Source organism: Triticum aestivum, chromosome 7D, assembly GCF_018294505.1.
Source record: "Triticum aestivum cultivar Chinese Spring chromosome 7D, IWGSC CS RefSeq v2.1, whole genome shotgun sequence".
Classification (NCBI taxonomy): domain Eukaryota; kingdom Viridiplantae; phylum Streptophyta; class Magnoliopsida; order Poales; family Poaceae; genus Triticum; species Triticum aestivum.
The window spans coordinates 325,097,394-325,117,436 of record NC_057814.1 but is presented as its reverse complement, the minus strand read 5'-3'; positions in this window follow the sequence as shown (position 1 = coordinate 325,117,436).

The window sequence follows — 20,043 nt, the reverse complement described above, 5'->3', positions numbered from 1 at the left end:
TCAAATGACAACCCATGTCAATGGCTAGGAAACTTAACCATCTTTGATCAACGAGCTAGTCAAGTAGAGGCATACTAGTGACACTCTGTTTGTCTATGTATTGACACATGTATTATGTTTCCGGTTAATACAATTCTAGCATGAATAATAAACATTTATCATGATATAAGGAAATAAATAATAACTTTATTATTGCCTCTAGGGCATATTTCCTTCAGTCTCCCACTTGCATTAGAGTCAATAATCTAGTTCACATCGCCATGTGATTTAACATCAATAATTCACATCACCATGTGATTAACACCCATAGTTCACATTGTCATGTGACCAACACCCAAAGGGTTTACTAGAGTCAATAATCTAGTTCACATCGCAATGTGATTAACACCCAAAGAGTACTAAGGTGTGATCATGTTTTGATTGTGAGATAATTTTAGTCAACGGGTCTGTCACATTCAGATCCGTAAGTATTTTGCAAATTTCTATGTCTACAATGCTCTGCACGGAGCTACTCTAGCTTATTGCTCCCACTTTCAATATGCATCTAGACTGAGACTTAGAGTCATCTAGATTAGTGTCAAAACTTGCATCGACGTAACCCTTTACGACGAACCTTTTGTCACTTCCATAATCGAGAAACATATCCTTATTCCACTAAGGATAATTTTGACCGATGTCCAGTGATCTACTCCTAGATCACTATTGTACTCCCTTGCCAAAATCAGTGTAGGGTATACAATAGATCTGGTACACAGCATGGCATACTTTATAGAACCTATGGCCAAGGCATAAGGAATGACTTTCATTCTCTTTCTATCTTCTGCCGTGGTCGGGCTTTGAGTCTTACTCAATTTCACACCTTGTAACACAGGCAAGAACTCTTTCTTTGACTGTTCTATTTTGAACTACTTCAAAATCTTGTTAAGGTATGTACTCATTGAAAAAACTTATCAAGCGTCTTGATCTATCTCTATAGATCTTGATGCTCAATATGTAAGAAGCTTCACCGAGGTCTTTCTTTGAAAAACTCCTTTCAAACACTCCTTTATGCTTTGCAGAATAATTCTACATTATTTCTGATCAACAATATGTCATTCGCATATACTTATCAGAAATGCTGTAGTGCTCCCACTCACTTTCTTGTAAATACAGGCTTCACCGCAAGTCTGTATAAAACTATATGCTTTGATCAACTTATCAAAGCGTATATTCCAACTCCGAGATGCTTGCACCAGTCCATAGATGGATCGCTGGAGTTTGCATATTTTGTTAGCACCTTTAGGATTGACAAAACCTTCTGGTTGCATCATATACAACTCTTCTTTAATGAATCCATTAAGGAATGAGTTTTGTTTATCCATTTGCCAGATTTCATAAAATGTGGCAATTGCTAACATGATTCGGACAGACTTAAGCATCGCTGCGAGTGAGAAAATCTCATCGTATTCAACACTTTGAACTTGTCGAAAACCTTTTTGCGACAATTCTAGCTTTGTAGACGGTAACACTACTATCACTGTCTGTCTTCCTCTTGAAGATCCATTTAATCTCAATGGCTCGCCGATCATTGGGCAAGTCAATCAAAGTCCATACTTTGTTCTCATAAATGGATCTCATCTCAGATTTCATGGCCTCAAGCCATTTCGCGGAATCTGGGCTCATCATCGCTTCCTCATAGTTCGTAGGTTCGTCATGGTCAAATAACATGACCTCCAGAACAGGATTACCATACCACTCTGGTGTGGATCTCACTCTGGTTTACCTACGAGGTTTGGTAGTAACTTGATCTGAAGTTACATGATCATCATCATTAACTTCCTCACTAATTGGTGTAGGAGTCACAGGAACAGATTTGTGTGATGAACTACTTTCCAATAAGGGAGCAGGTACAGTTACCTCATCAAGTTCTACTTTCCTCCCACTCACTTCTTTCGAGAGAAACTCCTTCTCTAGAAAGGATCCATTCTTAGCAACGAATGTCTTGCCTTCGGATCTGTGATAGAAGGTGTACCCAACTGTCTCCTTTGGGTATCCTATGAAGACACATTTCTCCGATTTGGGTTTGAGCTTATCAGGATGAAACCTTTTCACATAAGCATCGCAACCCCAAACTTTAAGAAACGACAACTTTGGTTTCTTGCCAAACCACAGTTCATAAGATGTCGTCTCAACGGATTTAGATGGTACCCTATTTAACGTGAATGCAGCTGTCTCTAATGCATAACCCCAAAACGATAGTGGTAGATCGGTAAGAGACATCATATATCGCACCATATCTAATAAAGTACGATTACGATGTTCGGACACATCATTACACCGTGGTGTTCCAGGTGGCGTGAGTAGTGAAACTATGTCACATTGTTTTAACTGAAGGACAAACTCGTAACTCAAATACTCTTCTCCACGATCAGATCGTAGAAACTTTATTTTCTTGTTACGATGATTTTCCGCTTCACTCTGAAATTGTATGAACTTTTCAAATGTTTCAGACTTCTGTTTCATTAAGTAGATATACCCATATCTGTTCAAATCATCTGTGAAGGTCAGAAAATAATGATACCTGCTATGAGCCTCAATATTCATCGGACCACATACATCTGTATGTATGATTTCCATCAAATCTGTTGCTCTCTCCATAGTTCCGGAGAACGGCGTTTTAGTCATCTTGCCCATGAGGCACGGTTCGCAAGCATCAAGTGATTCATAATCAAGTGATTCCAAAATCCCATCAGTATGGAGTTTCTTCATGCGCTTTACACCAATATGACCTAAACGGCAGTGCCACAAATAAGTTGCACTATCATTATTAACTTTGCATCTTTTGGCTTCATTATTATGAATATGTGTATCACTACGATCGAGATCCAACAAACCATTTTATTGGGTGTATGACCATAGAATGTTTTATTCATGTAAACAGAACAACAATTATTCTCTAATTTAAATGAATAACCGTATTGCAACAAACATGATCAAATCATATTCATGACCAAATAACACTTATTTAGTTTCAACACTAATCCCGAAAGTACAGGGAGTGTGCGATGATGATCATATCAATCTTGGAACTACTTCCAACACACATCGTCACCTCGACTTTTACTAGTCTCTGTTTATTCTGCAACTCCCGTTTCGAGTTACTACTCTTAGCAACTGAACCAGTATCAAATGCCGAGGGTTTCTATAAACACTAGTAAAGTACACATCAATAACATGTATATCCAATATACCTTTGTTCACTTTGCCATCCTTCTTATCCACCAAATAGTTGGGGTAGTTCCGCTTCCAGTGACCAGTCCCTTTGCAGTAGAAGCACTTAGTCTCAGGCTTAGGACCAGACTTAGGCTTCTTCACTTGAGCAGCAACTTGCTTGCCGTTCTTCTTGAAGTTCCCCTTCTTCCCTTTGCCCTTTACTTGAAACTAGTGGTCTCGTCAACCATCAACACTTGATGTTTTTCTTGATTTCTACCTTCGTCGATTTCAGCATCACGAAGAGCTCGGGAATTACTTTCGTCATCCCTTGCATACTATAGTTCATCACGAAGTTCTACTAACTTGGTGATGGTTACTAGAGAATTCTGTCAATCACTATTTTATCTGGAAGATTAACTCCCACTTGATTCAAGCGATTGTAGTACCCAGACAATCTGAGCACATGCTCATTGCTTGAGCTATTCTCCTCCTTCTTTTAGCTATAGAACTTGTTGGAGACTTCATATCTCTCAACTCGGGTATTTGCTTGAAATATTAACTTCAACTCCTGGAACATCTCATATGGTCCATGACCTTCAAAACGTCTTTGAAGTCCCTATTCTAAGCCGTTAAGCATGGTGCACTAAACTATCAAGTAGTCATCATATTGAGCTAGCCAAACGTTCATAACGTCTGCATCTGCTCCTGCAATAGGTCTTTCACCTAGCGGTGCATCAAGGACATAATTTTTCTGTCCAGCAATGAGGATAATCCTCAGATCACGGATCCAATCCGCATCTTTGCTACTAACATCTTTCAACATAATTTTTCTCTAGGAACATATCAAAAATAAACACAGGGAAGCAACAACGCGAGCTATTGATCTACAACATAATTTGCAAAATACTATCAGGACTAAGTTCATGATAAATTTAAGTTCAATTTATCATATTACTTAAGAACTCCCACTTAGATAGACATCCCTCTAACCATCTAAGTGATTACGTGATCCAAATCAACTAAACCATAACCGATCATCACGTGAAATGGAGTAGTTTTCAATGGTGAACATCACTATGTTTATCATATCTACTATATGATTCACGCTCGACCTTTCGGTCTCAGTGTTCCGAGGCCATATCTGCATATGCTAGGCTCGTCAAGTTTAACCTGAGTATTCTGCGTGTGCAAAACTGGCTTGCACCCGTTGTAGATGGATGTAGAGCTTATCACACCCGATCATCACGTGGTGTCTGGGCACGACGAACTTTGGCAATGGTGCATACTCAGGGAGAGCACTTTTATCTTGAAATTTAGTGAGAGGTCATCTTATAATGCTACCGTCAATCAAAGCAAGATAAGATGCATAAAAGATAAACATCACATGCAATCAATATAAGTGATATGATATGGCCATCATCATCTTGTGCTTGTGATCTCCATCTCCGAAGCACCGTCATGATCACCATCGTCACCGGCGCGACACCTTGATCTCCATCGTAGCATCGTTGTCGTCTCGCCAATCTTATGCTTCTACGACTATCGCTACCACTTAGTGATAAAGTAAAGCATTACAGGGCGATTGCATTGCATACAATAAAGCGACAACCATATGGCTCCTGCCAGTTGCCGATAACTCGGTTACAAAACATGATCATCTCATACAATAAATTTAGCATCATGCTTTGACCATATCACATCACAACATGCCCTGCAAAAACAAGTTAGACGTCCTCTACTTTGTTGTTGCAAGTTTTACGTGGCTGCTACGGGCTTAGCAAGAACCGTTCTTACCTACGCATCAAAACCACAATGATAGTTTGTCAAGTTGGTGCTGTTTTAACCTTCGCAAGGACCGGGCGTAGCCACACTCGATTCAACTAAAGTGAGAGAGACAGACACCCGCCAGTCACCTTTAAGCAACGAGTGCTCGCAACAGTGAAACCAGTCTCGCGTAAGCGTATGCGTAATGTCGGTCCGGGCTGCTTCATCTCATAATACCGCCGAACCAAAGTATGACATGCTGGTAAGCAGTATGACTTATATCGCCCACAACTCACTTGTGTTCTACTCGTGCATATAACATCAACGCATAAAATCTGGCTCGGATGCCACTGTTGGGGAACGTAGTAATTTCAAAAAAATTCCTACGCACACGCAAGATCATGGTGATACATAGCAACGAGAGGGGAGAGTGTTGTCAACGTACCCTCGTAGACCGAAAGCGGAAGCGTTAACACAACGCGGTTGATGTAGTCGTACGTCTTCACGATCCGACCGATCAAGTACCGAACGCACGACACCTCCGAGTTCAGCACACATTCAGCTCGCTGACGTCCCTCAAACTCTGATCCAGCCGAGTGTTGAGGGAGAGTTTCGTCAGCACGACGGCGTGGTGACAATGATGATGTTCTACCGACGCAGGGCTTCGCCTAAGCACCGCTACGATATTATCGAGGTGTAATATGGTGGAGGGGTCACCGCACATGGCTAAGAGATCAATGATCAATTGTTGTGTCTATGGGGTTCCCCCCTGCCCACGTATATAAAGGAGCAACGGGGAAGGCGGCCGGCCTAGGAGGAGGGCGCGCCAAGGGGGGAGTCCTACTCCCACCGGGAGTAGGACTCCTTCTTTCCTTGTTGGAGTAGGAAAAGGGAAGGGAGAAGGAGAAAGAAGGAAGGCCCCCACCCTCCCTAGTCCAATTCGGACTAGTCCATGGGGAGGGGTGCGGCCACCCTTTGGGGCCTTTCTCTCCTTTCCCGTATGGCCCATTAAGGCCCAATACGAATTCCCGTAACTCTCCAGTACTCCGAAAAATACCCGAATCACTCGGAACCTTTCCGATGTCCGAATATAGTCGTCCAATATATCGATCTTTACGTCTCGACCATTTCGAGACTCCTCCTCAAGTCCCTGATCTCATCCGGGACTCCGAACTCCTTCGGTACATCAAAACATATAAACTCATAATATAACTATCATCGTAACGTTAAGCGTGCGGACACTACGGGTTCGAGAACTATGTAGACATGACCGAGACACCTCTCCGGTCAATAACCAATAGCGGAACCTGGATGCTCATATTGGCTCCCACATATTCTACGAAGATCTTTATCGGTCAAACCGCATAACAACATACGTTGTTCCCTTTGTCATCGGTATGTTACTTGCCCGAGATTCGATCGTCGGTATCTCAATACCTAGTTCAATCTCGTTACCGGCAAGTCTCTTTACTCGTTCCGTAATACATCATCCCGCAACTAACTCATTAGTTACAATGCTTGCAAGGCTTATAGTGATGTGCATTACTGAGTGGGCCCAGAGATACCTCTCCGACAATCGGAGTGACAAATGCTAATCTCGAAATACGCCAACCCAACAAGTACCTTTGGAAGCACCTGTAGAGCACCTTTATAATCACCCAGTTACGTTGTGACGTTTGGTAACACACAAAGTGTTCCTCCGGTAAACGGGAGTTGCATAATCTCATAGTCATAGGAACATGTATAAGTCATGAAGAAAGCAATAACAACATACTAAACGATCGAGTGCTAAGCTAACGGAATGGGTCAAGTCAATCACATCATTCTCCTAATGATGTGATCTCGTTAATCAAATGACAACCCATGTCAATGGCTAGGAAACTTAACCATCTTTGATCAACGAGCTAGTCAAGTAGAGGCATAGTAGTGACACTCTGTTTGTCTATGTATTCACACATGTATTATGTTTTCGGTTAATACAATTCTAGCATGAATAATAAACATTTATCATGATATAAGGAAATAAATAATAACTTTATTATTGCCTCTAGGGCATATTTCCTTCAGGACACACATGTGATTTTTTCAACCAACTTTGGTGCACTGGAGCATGTGCTTGTAGTACAAATTTGAACTATGCACATTAAATGCATAGAAACTCAATTAATGTATGAAAAGGCCAAACGAACCCGGAATAATTCCAAAATTTAGCACGATACTTCTATTTGGTCTAATCTGCCTGTGTAAAAAAATGAAGGCGGGAGAAGGCAGTGTACGTATGTCGTTTCACACACGGAGGCACGTTCCCTCTCGGAACCACGAGCCTTCTTGAGGGAAGCTCCGGTTTGCAAGAAGCTTACACCAACGCTTATCCCAATTTTGCCAAAAAAGTTACAGCAGCATGTTGGTGCCATGTCATGACACCATGCCAAGTTTCAAGATTTTCAGGCGTGTTTTGGATTTACAGGAATTAAAAAACCAAGTTTCTCAATCTTTCCGGCCGAGCCATGACCCCCAGATGTTTGAATTTCATTCCCATTTCTTGCATGGGACCTATAAATTCACTCAAGGACACACATGTGATTTTTCAACCAACTTCGGTGCAATGGAGCATGTGCTTGTAGTTCAAATTTGAATTATGCACATTAAATGCGCAGAAACTCAATTAATGTAGAAAAAAGGCCAAACGAACCCGAAATAATTCCAAAATTTAGCATGATACTTCTATTTTGTCTAATGCTGTGTAAAAAAATTAAGGCGGGAGAAGGCAGTGTACGTATCTCGTTTCACACACGGAGGTGACACGTTCCCTCTCGGAACCACAAGCCTTCTTGAGGGAAGCTGCGGTCTGCAAGAAGCTTACACCAAAGCTTGTCCCAGTTCGGCCAAAAAAATTACCGCAGCATGTTGGTGCCATGTCATGACACCATGCCAAGTTTCATGATTTTCAGATGTGTTTTGGATTTACAGGAATTAAAACACCAAGTTTCTCAATCTTTCCGGCCGAGCCACGACACCCAGATGTTCGAATTTCATTCCCATTTCTTGCATGGGGCCTATAAATTCCCCCAAATACACACATGTGATTTTTCAACTAACTTTGGTGCACTGGATCATGTGCTTGTAGTTCAAATTTGAATTATGCACATTAAATGCCCAGAAACTCAATTAATGTATAAAAAAGGCCAAACAAACCCGGAATAATTCCAAAATTTAGCACGATACTTCTATTTGGTCTAATCTGCCAGTGGACAAAAATTAAGGCGGGAGAAGGCAGTGTATGTATGTCGTTTCGCACACGGAGGTGACACGTTCCCTCTCGGAACCACAAGCCTTCTTGAGGGAAGCTCCGGTTTGCAAGAAGCTTACACCAAAGCTTGTCCCAATTCGGCCAAAAACATTACCGCAGCAGGTTGGTGCCATATCATGACACCATGCCAAGTTTCATGATTTATAGACGTGTTTTGGATTTACAGGAATTAAAAAACCAGGTTTCTCAATCTTTTCGGCCGAGCCACGACGCCCAGATGTTTGAATTTCATTCCCATTTCTTGCATGGGACATATAAATTCACCCAAAGACACACATGTGATTTTTCAACAAACTTTGGTGCATTGGAGCATGTGCTTGTAGTTCAAATTTGAATTATGCACATTAAATGCCCAGAAACTCAATTAATGCATAAAAATGCCAAACGAACCCGGAATAATTCCAAATTTAAACACGACACTCATGTACTAGTTGCATGTTCATTGTACGTAAAAGTTCTAGCAACTCAAACACCGTCCTTTCCCTCCGTAACACCATTTTGTCTGTCAAAACATAATGAAATAATCAGGTATACCACAAACAGTTTGCTAGAAAGAATCGTGTGGGATACGATATAAAATATCTTGGCGCACCGTCCTGTCTGGCTTACGCAGGAAGCTTCGTCATCTATAGTACAGCCCCCCCCCCCCGCTTGAACCACACTTGCACGCCAGTTTCTCGTGGCACCGAGCGAATTTTTTTTGCCGAAAATATCTATCTCCCCGCCCCCTCCCTCCTACCAAAAGCAACATTTCCACTGTTCCTCCTTGCCTTCCAAGTTCAAACCTTCACTGCTGCTTACTGGCAGCTCAGCCTCCTCGCCGGCGACCCTTCTTCTTGCAGCGCCGCCTCCTCGCCGGCTACCCTTCTTCTTGCAGCGCGGCCTCCTCGCCGGCGACCCTTCTTCTTGCAGCGCTGCCTCCTCGCGCGGTGACCCTTCTTCTTGCTGCGTGGCCTCCTCGCCGCCGACCCTTCTTCTTGCCGCGCGGCCTCATCGATATGGTTAGGTAATCCACACCCCACCCACACCATCCTCCTCCTTTCCGATCCCACATGCCCCGACTGACGGCGCGACACTTTCCACCGAAATCACTACCCCCTCCATCAATTAAGCGCCGCCCACAGCCATTTTGCACGCAGTATAACATGGAGCTCAGTAGCATGCGGCCGCATGTGCGCACGAGGTCGCTATAGCTGCCATGCGTGTCGACCACCAGATCTTGGAAGAGCACCTCGTCTTCGAGGCCACCGTTGACACCGCCACGCGGTTGTCTACTTTAAAATACAGTTCGTGTTGTTTTCTCGAGGCCACCGCCAGTGCCTTCTAGTGATTTGTCCTCTGTAATGTTAATATGCAATCTAATGTTCAGTTAACAGTTTGGTCCTCTAAAATGTATTGTTCGGTTAACACTTTGGTCCAACAATTGCTACATTTTGTAGTACTGTTCTCAAGCATTCTTTGTTCTGTTAACTGTCTTATCTTCTAGTACTTGTTTCTATTCTGCAATGTAGTGCTCAGGAACTATTTTGGTCCATTTGGTCTGCTGTCCATTTAACTGTTTGGTTCAGTTCTGCAATTTGATTTTCATTTGTTGTATTGTTATGCATGTGACACCAATCGAATTTGGCCGTACTCAATACATATTCTACTGATAGTATGGCAACTCTCAGTTAACCTGATCAAGATCTTCCTTCTATGTGTTGCAGGGAAACAATGGGAGACACTGCGGTTTACCATCAAGGTTTGTTCAAGCAGGGTCCTTTGGCTAATAGCACATTGTTGTGCAGTTGCAGGAATCATTCTAATACTTAGGTTTCTTATAATTTGGTCTTGCACATGTAGGTCTTGCTGTCAGAGGCTTAGACCCACTGTTCGACCCATTTTTCATATGGGGAAATGAGATGTCCATGAATATTAGTCAAGTCAAGAAACTCAGAAAGATTGTTAGGATGAAGAAACTTGTGACGAATAATAGCAAAATTTTTGTTTGCACAATGAAGAAGACATCAGTCAACTATAGGATGGTACCAACTCTTTTACCTTGTTTTTTTACTGTACACAGTAGGGCAAAACCCCACTGCAATTTTTTTATTATAAAAGCAAAGGTCCAACAGTATAAAGGCTTGAGATAAGCCAAACGAAAAAACTAAAAAGAACTAACTACAAGAAAAACAAAAATTACAGAACAAGGTTGTGAAGCCAAGTACAGAAGGCCCTAGCATAGCTCTTCTTAATTCTAAATCTGAGCAAGTTTAGCTCCTCGAGGAAAATGACTTTCCACCTCTGAATGCTGGGTTGAACTGCTTGAAAGATTAGATTATTTCTTGAGATCCAGATAGCCCAAGATGCTAGTATGATGATTTCCATTAAGAAGGGTACATGAAGTTTCTGCCTGAGATCAGCAAAGGCTTCAAGCACTGAGACATTAGCTTTTCTTGAGGGGCATATCAGATCCCAACACTAGATTGCAAAAGGGCAGGTCCAAAAGAGATGCTGCAGGGTTTCCTCTTGAGGACAATTATTGACAGCACAGTTGTAGTTGTCCAGATGAAAAGTTTTCCTGCGAAGAAGATTCCTAGTATTGAGCCTGTCATGAAGTAGTCTCCAAAAGAACACCTTGTGTTTTGGCTGACAAGAGCTATTCCAAATCCAGTTGAATTGTTGGGGCACTAATTTAACTCCCATCATCACTTTATATGCCTTAGCAACTGAAAATTGATCATTTTCCCAAATGTAACTCCAGGTGTCAGTGCAATCCAAGGAGTCAGAAGCCCTTAAGGCTATACAAATATCTTCCATATTTTCAAATTCCTGGAAAGCTTGCACAGTCAGTGGAAGGTGGAACATATCCTCCAGGAATTCAATATGAATAATTGTGTGCACAGTAGTATTCTTATTCTTCACAAAGGAGAAAAGGTGGGGGAACATGTCCTGCAAACAAGCTGAGTGCCACAAATCAGACCAAAATAAAGCACTTTTTCCATCCCCTATGTGACATCTGGCAAAAGATTTGAAGTTATCAATGAGCTTAAGATTTGCCTTCCACCAAAAAGATCCAATCCAATTACTGCCAGGCAACAAATCATTTCTATAGTAGGTTTCCCAAATCAAGTTGACCCATGGAATGTTGTGCCTGTTATAAAACTTGTGCAGATTCTTAAGTAACAGAGCTTTATTTTGAACAAAGATATCCATCACTCCCAGACCTCCTTGATCCTTTGGTCTACAAACAGTGCTCCATGCAACCATAGCAGGCCTGTGATCCTCCAGGTCACGGCCTCTCCAGAGACAATGCCTCAAATACTTGATAGCTTGAGTTTTAATGGTGACAGGCACATCAAGGCATCCCATGAGATAAATCAACAAAGAGTTTAAAACAGATTTTACTAGTAACAATCTCCCATCCATTGTCATGAAAGAAGATAAACCCACAAGCTTCTTCTGCTGTCTTGTGACAAGTGTAAAACATTGCTCCATAGTAGGTTTATGAAGACCTAAGGGTGCTCCCAAGTATTGTATGGGGAAAGTTTCCCTTTTGCAATGGAAAGTATTTGTCAAAATTTCCACCTTCTCTTCTGTCACATTAATTGCGATGAGGCATGATTTATTATAGTTCACTTCAAGGCCAGTAGCATCTGCAAATGTATTGAGGAGGGCTTTGAGGCAGTGAAGTTGCTTTGCATCAGCTTGAAGGAGAACCAGAGTGTCATCTGCATACTAGACAATGAGAAAATCAGGACATGATTCCACTTGCAAAGGTGAAGTAAGCGAACCCAGGTGCATGGCCTTATTAAGAATTGACTGGAGCATGTCTGCAGCAAGCACAAATAAAAGGGGGGACAAAGGGTCTCCCTGCCTGACTCCTCTAAGATAATAAAACTTCTTGCCAGGAACACGATTGAGAAAGATAGCAGATGAGGCAGAAGTGAACAACATTTTAATCCAGTTGATCCATCTGTCTCCAAAACCTTTGGCCTTTAAGATATCCAAAATTGCCTGGTGCTCAATGGTGTCAAAAGCCTTTTCAAAGTCCAGTTTAAGCACAATAATTTCTTCTCTAGACTTATGGCATTGATGCAGATACTCATATGCCCAACTCAAGCAGTCATGGATGGATCTTTCTATGAGGACTCCATATTGGTTGATGTGCACCAACTTGAGAATCACTTTCTGCAACTTGTTTGCCAACAGCTTAGTGACTAGTTTGAGACAGCAGTTGTGGAGTGAAATTGGCCTGAAGTCATTTGTTGTCAGAGGAGTGCTCCCTTTAGGAATGAGGGTGATGTAAGAAGTGTTTAAGCTCTCAAGTGAAATTTGCCCAGCATGAAAATCATGAACGAATTTGAGCACATCTTCTTTAATAATGTCCCAACAAGATTTAAAGAATTCATTGTGGAAACCATCTGGACCTGGTGATTGGTCAAGTGGAAGATCTTTGACTACATCATTGATTTCTTCCTCAGTGAAAGGCAATTCCAGGTTTCCAAAAAGTGTTGGATCTTGTCTGTGACCAAATAAGGAATCCAAATCAAAGTGCATAGATGTTTTGTGAGATGTTCCCATTCTTTTCTTATAAGTTTCCCAGAGAATTGCAGCTTCCCAGCATGGTCAGATATTTCCACTTGGTCATCATTTTGAAGAACAACAATATGACTGTGCATGTAGTTGATAGAGGCTTTAGTATGGAAGAATTTAGTGTTTTCATCTCCAAATTTGACCCCCTTAATTTTACCCCTTTACTTCCAGTAAATATTTTGGTTCCTCAAAAGAACGAACAGCTGATCTTTTAGGATAGTCCTACAGTTCCATTCATGAATGTCCAATTCTCTAAATTCCTCAAAGAGATCCCAAAGAAAGATGAGCTCATTTAGTTTTGCAATTTGAGATTTCAGGCAAGATAAGGACCTGGCCCACAACTTCAAAGATCTCCTTAAGTTCTTAAATTTTGCATTCAAGCTTTTAACAGCATCAAGATTGCCCACTGGGATATTCCAAGCAGCAGCAACCACCTGTTTCAAATATGAGTGTTGCAGCCAATAGTTTTCAAATCTAAAAACTCTTGCTTTTGGAATAGAAGTACCAATTTTTATAACACAAGGCAAGTGATCAGATATAGGCTTTGCAAGAGGGAGCACCATGGTATTTGGGAATGTGGTCATCCATGAAGCAGATGTAAAAAACCAATCAAGCTTGATCAAAAGAGGATCATGCTGCATATTACTCCAACTGAACTTTCTTCCCTGCAAAGGTAATTCAATTAGACCTTGGTTGCTCATTGCCTCATTAAACAAGGGCATGTCATTTACATCTCCACCAGGTCTGTTTCTGTCTGAAGGGGCCCTCATAAGATTGAAATCTCCCATAAGTATCCAGTCCACATCAGCAGGCATGTGAATATTCGAAAACCAATTAATGAACTCAATTTTGTCCTGTGGGTCACAGGGCCCATATATGTTAGTTAGAATCCAAGACTGATTGGAGATTAAGCTGGTAAATTGGATTGAAAGTGAGAATCTGTTTTGAGCAATAACTTCTCCAGCAAACTGAGAACCATTCCAAGCAACTAGAAGACCCTAGAGGCACCAACAGAGGGGAGGAAAGCAAATTTATTAATTCTGTTAGGACAAAAGTTTTTAATGTAAGCTGTGTCAAAGGACTCTCTTTTAGTTTCTTGAAGGCACAAGATGTTGCAGTCACTCTCATCAATTTTCTGCCTTAAAGCCAACCATTTATCTTCAGAATTCATCCCTCTAATATTCCAGTTCAGAATATTCCAGTTTCTGTTTGTGTTATTCATGGAAACAAAAGGAGTTTCTGCACCAATAATCAAGCACCAGCACTTGATCAACCAAAAAGAAGGAAAGATGGCTCAAGTCCCTGAGCCACAGCACATCACCAGACCAGCACAGCATCCATAACCCATACATCACATAGGTCTTAATAATATAGTACATCACCAGATAAACAAGTTCCATAAAGTACCAGCATCCCAGCTTTACACCATTCAGAGAGAAGTCCAAACAAGAACAGGATGGTCCAAACACACTACCCCTCAAAACACTATTCCAACTGATGGCAACTAACATCATGAAGAGTTGGAAGGATTTTCCTCTCCTTTGGCCAAGGGCACCTTGACCAAATCCTCATCTTGCCTTCTCCTGGGCTTCTTAGCCAGCTTGTCCTCCAGTTCCCTCTGAGCAACCTTACAGAGAGAGGCAGTGAGATTTTTAACAACTAATTTTGTATGATGGGAGGGACAGCATTGCAAGGTAGACATTTATTATTTGAGTAGGAGTTTCTTTTGTAACCAGCATTATCCTTTTTAATTCTATCACTTCTCCTTACCTCTATTTCAACCAGGGGAGTTTTCCCATTCCTTCTCTTCTTCAGATTGTCAGAGCCAAAAGGCTGCAGTAAATCCTGGGACTCCACATCCTGAATATTGGAAGCCAATCCAATATTCTCCTTGCCCTTATCTTTGGCAAGTTGATCCTCAATGGCAATGGCCTGGCAAATAGGTGCATGAGAAGCAGGACACTTATTAGGAATGTAAAACAGAATAGCTTGTTCCATGTTCTCCACAACAGAGACAAGTTCCCACATTCCAGACTTTAACATATTGACAGTCCAATCAAACTTATCAGGTGACAGTAGAAGGTGGACAATAAAGTTAAACCAACTTACAGGAATGTTGATAAAGTGCTTTTTCCACAACAGAAGGCCTTCTTCAGAGACAACAAGATCATTATTAGTAGATGTAGCAAGTTGGATACATTTCAAACCAAGAAGAGAGGGAGCCATGCTGAAGTGCTCATCAATTTGGTTGACCCAATTACCTTGGAGCCAAGATTGAAGATCCTCCAGGTTTGCAACTGGCTCAAGGCTTCCTCTTGAAGTAGTGATGTGACCAGTGCTACAATGGATGGCTTCACCTAAAGAGTGAGCAGCCTGAGAGGGCAGAATTGGCCCAATTGCCACTGAATCTCCCAAGGGCATGGCAGGAACCAAGACAAATTCCAAAACAGATCCTACTTGCGGAGCATGACCATGTGATTCCAAATCTTGAGCATCAGAAATAACAGCAGTGACTACTGCCTCCTCAATCCTAGGAGGGCTGACTGCAACAAGCTGCAAATGATTTGCAACATCTTGATCATGAGGATGTACATCAATCAGTGCAGCATCCAGGTTCTGTTCATGCAGTAAATGAGGCTCTTCATCATCAGATTGGTATGCCTAGATAATGTTCTGCAGGCCATTTGCAACCACCATAGCAGGAGGGGGTAAAGCAGCATGTTCAACAGCCCTAGGTTGAAAGTTCCCAGCAACTACAGGTGGCAAAAGGAGGTTCGAATTATCTCCTTCAGAAAAAGACATGTCTGAAGATAAGCTACCGTTGCTAACTGCTGGAAGTAGTTCTTCCCCATCTTCCCATGCCATTTCTTCCTGCTGAACTACATCCAGAAGGTCCTCAAGAACTGCATTCTGGTTATCCTCCTGTGGCAAGTTCCAGTGTTCCTAATTCTCCTCATTCTGAACATCCATAGGATTGTTGTTAACGGCAGCATTATGAAAACCATCTCCAGGCTCAACATTTTTAGGTAGTGGGTGTGGGTCCACATTGTTAGGAGGGATTGGATCCTCATCTGCTGGCCCCCACCAAGAAGCTCGCTAGCCAGAACTTCAATGGATGAAGACCAACCATCTTCCTCAAACTCATCCCCTTCAGACCATCTCATACTTTTAGGAATGATGTCCAGATTCATAACTCTAGCTTTGACCACAATACGCCCCATGTGATCATCCTCCTTGTCCCAAGAGATCATACGACCAAACTTACTGACAGCACAAGCAAGATCTTCAGTGTTGCGAAAATCGAAAGGAACTCCTGTCAGCAGTAACCAAAAAATCCTATTGAAATGAACCCGTCTATGATTTCTTCCCTCATCATGCTTCACAAACGAAATGAACACATCACCAAATTCATGCGGGCTATCTAGCACCAACTTATCTCTGTCCCTAACCCTCGTCAGACGCACATAAGCCTCACCAAACGGACATCGCTGAATGTCCCTCAACCCCAACTGCCTATGCTCAACAATGAACTCTTCAAGAACATCTCTTACATTGGGGAAAGGAGCGTCAGCGGGGAGAGGATGGATGGTTGCAATCGCCCAATCTTCATGGCGACGAGGACGCTGAGGAAGCACCACCCGAGCCACCCCATTGCGGCCATGGACTTGCTGAATATCAAAGCCATGGGGAACAAAGGGGCGCGGGTCAATCGGAATGTTCGCCATCGAGACCGCCGCTCTTGCACTCACCGTCGATGATGAGCTGGAGGTGATGGGAGAAGGGTTTGAGAGCTGTGGAGAAATAGAGGAGCAGTGCGCAAAACTTGAGCATGCAAGGGCAATACGAGGCTGAAAATTAGGAAAAGATGCCTTACAGAGCTCGCTAAAAGAGGAAACCACCGAGGGGTCGCGGGCCGGGCCTGCAGACTTAAACCAGTCCTGGACCGCATCCATGTCCTAGGCCTCATTAGGTGGGCTGGGGAAAGTTGCAAACCGGAGGAAAGGAAAAAGCCCAGGTAGCCTCTTCTCAGGACACTCTCTGGCAAAGTGGCCCATCTTGCCGCACGCATAGCACTGAAGCAAGTCATTTGAAAAACCCTGATTGCCGCCCTGTGAAACCACAGCATGAACCTCTCCTAAGGTGTTAAGATTGTGCATTAAGGGCTCATTATTGTCCAAGACCACATTATTGCTAGAGGTCGGAATATCCGCAAGGCGAGAAAAAACCGATGGCCGGAGTTGATCGCCCGAAACATTGCCGGCGGCAGCTCGCGGGCGCGGACCACTAGTTACCAAAGTCCAAGAAGCTTCCTCTTCACGATAATAAAGTTGCTCTTCACGCATGCAGTTGGGGCCTCCAAAACCCCAAATATTGAAAACTAACTCAAAATCCTTTTCAATCACACGGCCATGATTATAAATTTCAAAACCCACAGCTTTTGAAGCAACAGAGAACTTGAAAGATCTGTCCTTGAGATGATGCACACGAAACCCTTGAGGATATCCACCAAAACAAGATTGGAGAGTGATACTAACCATGTGACAATCCAACCGAAACCGAGCCCGACAGAAGGAAACCACCATAGTGAACTCACGTTGACGAAAACCAGGGGAAAACACCATTGGATGACCAAACTTATGCCTCATTGAACGCTGAATATCTTTACCTCGAGCAAAGTTCAGAGAAGGGGGCTCCATGGCCAACTCACGCGGCCCTTCTCCTCCAGCAAAGAAACGAAAAAGGTGGTGGCTGCCACCCGCAGAGTGACAAGTGGCAGAGAGGTGGTGGCCGCCGGCGCCGGAGTGACAACCAGTGGGAGGGGAGGTGGCCGCTGGGGCTGGAGTGGCCACCGGCGGTAGTCGCCTTGGAGGAGCCTAGGGGAGGAGCCTAGGGGAGGGGTGGAGATAACCGTGTGGCATTTCAAAATTTACAACAGCGATTTATGCATAGCTTTGTTTTCAGTACTTTTCAAAGCAGTTCACCTATGATTACCTCTCAAACCACCTGCATGGTCAAGAGGCAAGGAAGGTATTCATTCAAGACCCACGGTACAATATTGAAGTCTTGCTGAAGAGGACGAAGGTTGGGCAGGCAATTATGCATGGCCACTGGCCTGAAGTTGCATGGACATTCGACATCACTGAAGGCTCAATATTTGCCTTCCGCTTCTACAGTTTCCCAGATGAGATTCATCTGTCTATTTACCGTGTATGATGCTACTTTCCAAAGGTTTTTGATGCTGCATGTGAATCTTGGTGCTGTTGTGTAATGGTGTAACTGAGTGCCGAAGCTATCTGATGTAATTCGATTATGAAATCCTGGTTGCTTTTAGATGGATATGAAATATCTGGCATGTTTTATGAGAAATATCAGTTTGATTAGTACATGGATTATCAATAATAGGCTAATTACCCTGCTTATTGGGGTTTCCTATTGCAGACGGTTACTCAGACAGCACCATGGGCAATGAACTCAAACAACCCGCACGGTTTCTAGAAAGTAGGCATGTTCGATCAACTAACAATCACACACGGCTTCCGGCAGCGAACTGTTTGCGTTAGGCCACCTTGCACAAACGTTTCCACATAAAGAACTATGTGTGATATACATACCTACGGAAATGTTTTTCTAGGATTCACAGTGTGGGATGTACATACCTACGGAAATGATTTTCTGAGATTCACCGTCTGGGATGTACATACCTACGGAAATGATTTTCTAGTATTCACCGTGTGGGATGTACATACCTACGGAAATTATTTCTGGGATTCACCGTGTGGGATGTACATACCTACGGAAATGATTTGGTTTCGATGCCTCGCCCGATCGCACACAGCCCCAGCCTGTGTCCCAGGAGAGCCTATCGCCGACGATTTCTGGGTCATGTGGGAAGGACCCCCCTATCGCACACACTCACTTAGCGACGGTTCCAAATGCCGTTGCGGAAAGGGGTTAAAAACCGTTTGTATAGCACGTCGTTGTACCAGTGTTAATGTGTAAATATGCAATCCTAGGCTACATAGCAACAAGGAAGAGTGTTACGTTAATGTTCTAATGATGTCTAGATATACGTAGAAGAGCAACAGAAACAACAATAACAACAACACAACCCTGTCTGGATACTCAACTTAGCTAGAGGTTAGAGTTAGTTTCTAGCTCATGACTAACCCTGAACTAACTCCATCCAAAGAGGTGTTTGGATGATAGGTTAGATTGACTATAAATGCACTAGGAGAACTAGCTCCAATTAGCACCTCTTGGGTTGGATAGTTTTTTTGGGCGGGTTAGATGCAACTAGCTCAAACTAGCCCTCATGTTTGGATATACTTTAGGGCTATTTGAGCCCGAACTAGCTCAAACTAACTCTAACCCATGGATACTGCAGCAGTCAATCAGCCGATAATTTGTAAGAATGGAATAAACTCCTTCCCGCCCATAATATAAGATGTGAATTCATCTAATATGTGAGTATATTGGATGTTATAAGATATTATAAAAGAGTGTTGTACTACATCATTGTGCAATTGCTGTTTAATTAGCTTCTAATATTAACTTGGTGCTTTTATGTACAAATGTCATTGGTAAAGATCCGCACTTCGACCCTTTCTACGTATGGGGCAATGAGATATCGAAGAACCAGCATCAAGTGAGGAAGATGGTAAAGATTGTTAGTAAAATGGGTCAAAAGATGGCAATTAAACTATTTGTTTACACTTTATCCAAGGCAACAGCGAAATGCAGGATGGTAAGTAAGAACTCTACAGCCTTCTTTTTACTACCCATAATGAGTTGTGTTAGATGACAATGTCTGAATCTTTTTCCTTTCCAGTGGTTCCCAAAGTAGTTACTCAATATTACCTCTCAAACTACATGATTGGTGTGCATGCAAAGGTTAAAGTATTTCTATCAGAACACGATGATTATCTAGATGTTTTCATGAAGACCGTGAAGGATGGGTGGTTGGCCATCACAAGGGGTTGGACTAGAGTCGTGCGTGCCTTCTGCATGGAGGAGGGCACAATATGGGCATTCCGCTTCACCTTGTTTAGAAACCAGAATTTATTTTGCCTCTTTATTTACCGTCTTTAATAGTACAAGTATACAACTGTGGTTCATCATTCTTTATTTGGTTCTTATGTAATTCTTGAACATATGTACCTATGAATCAAATAATGCATTGGTTGTTTGAACCTGATGGATAT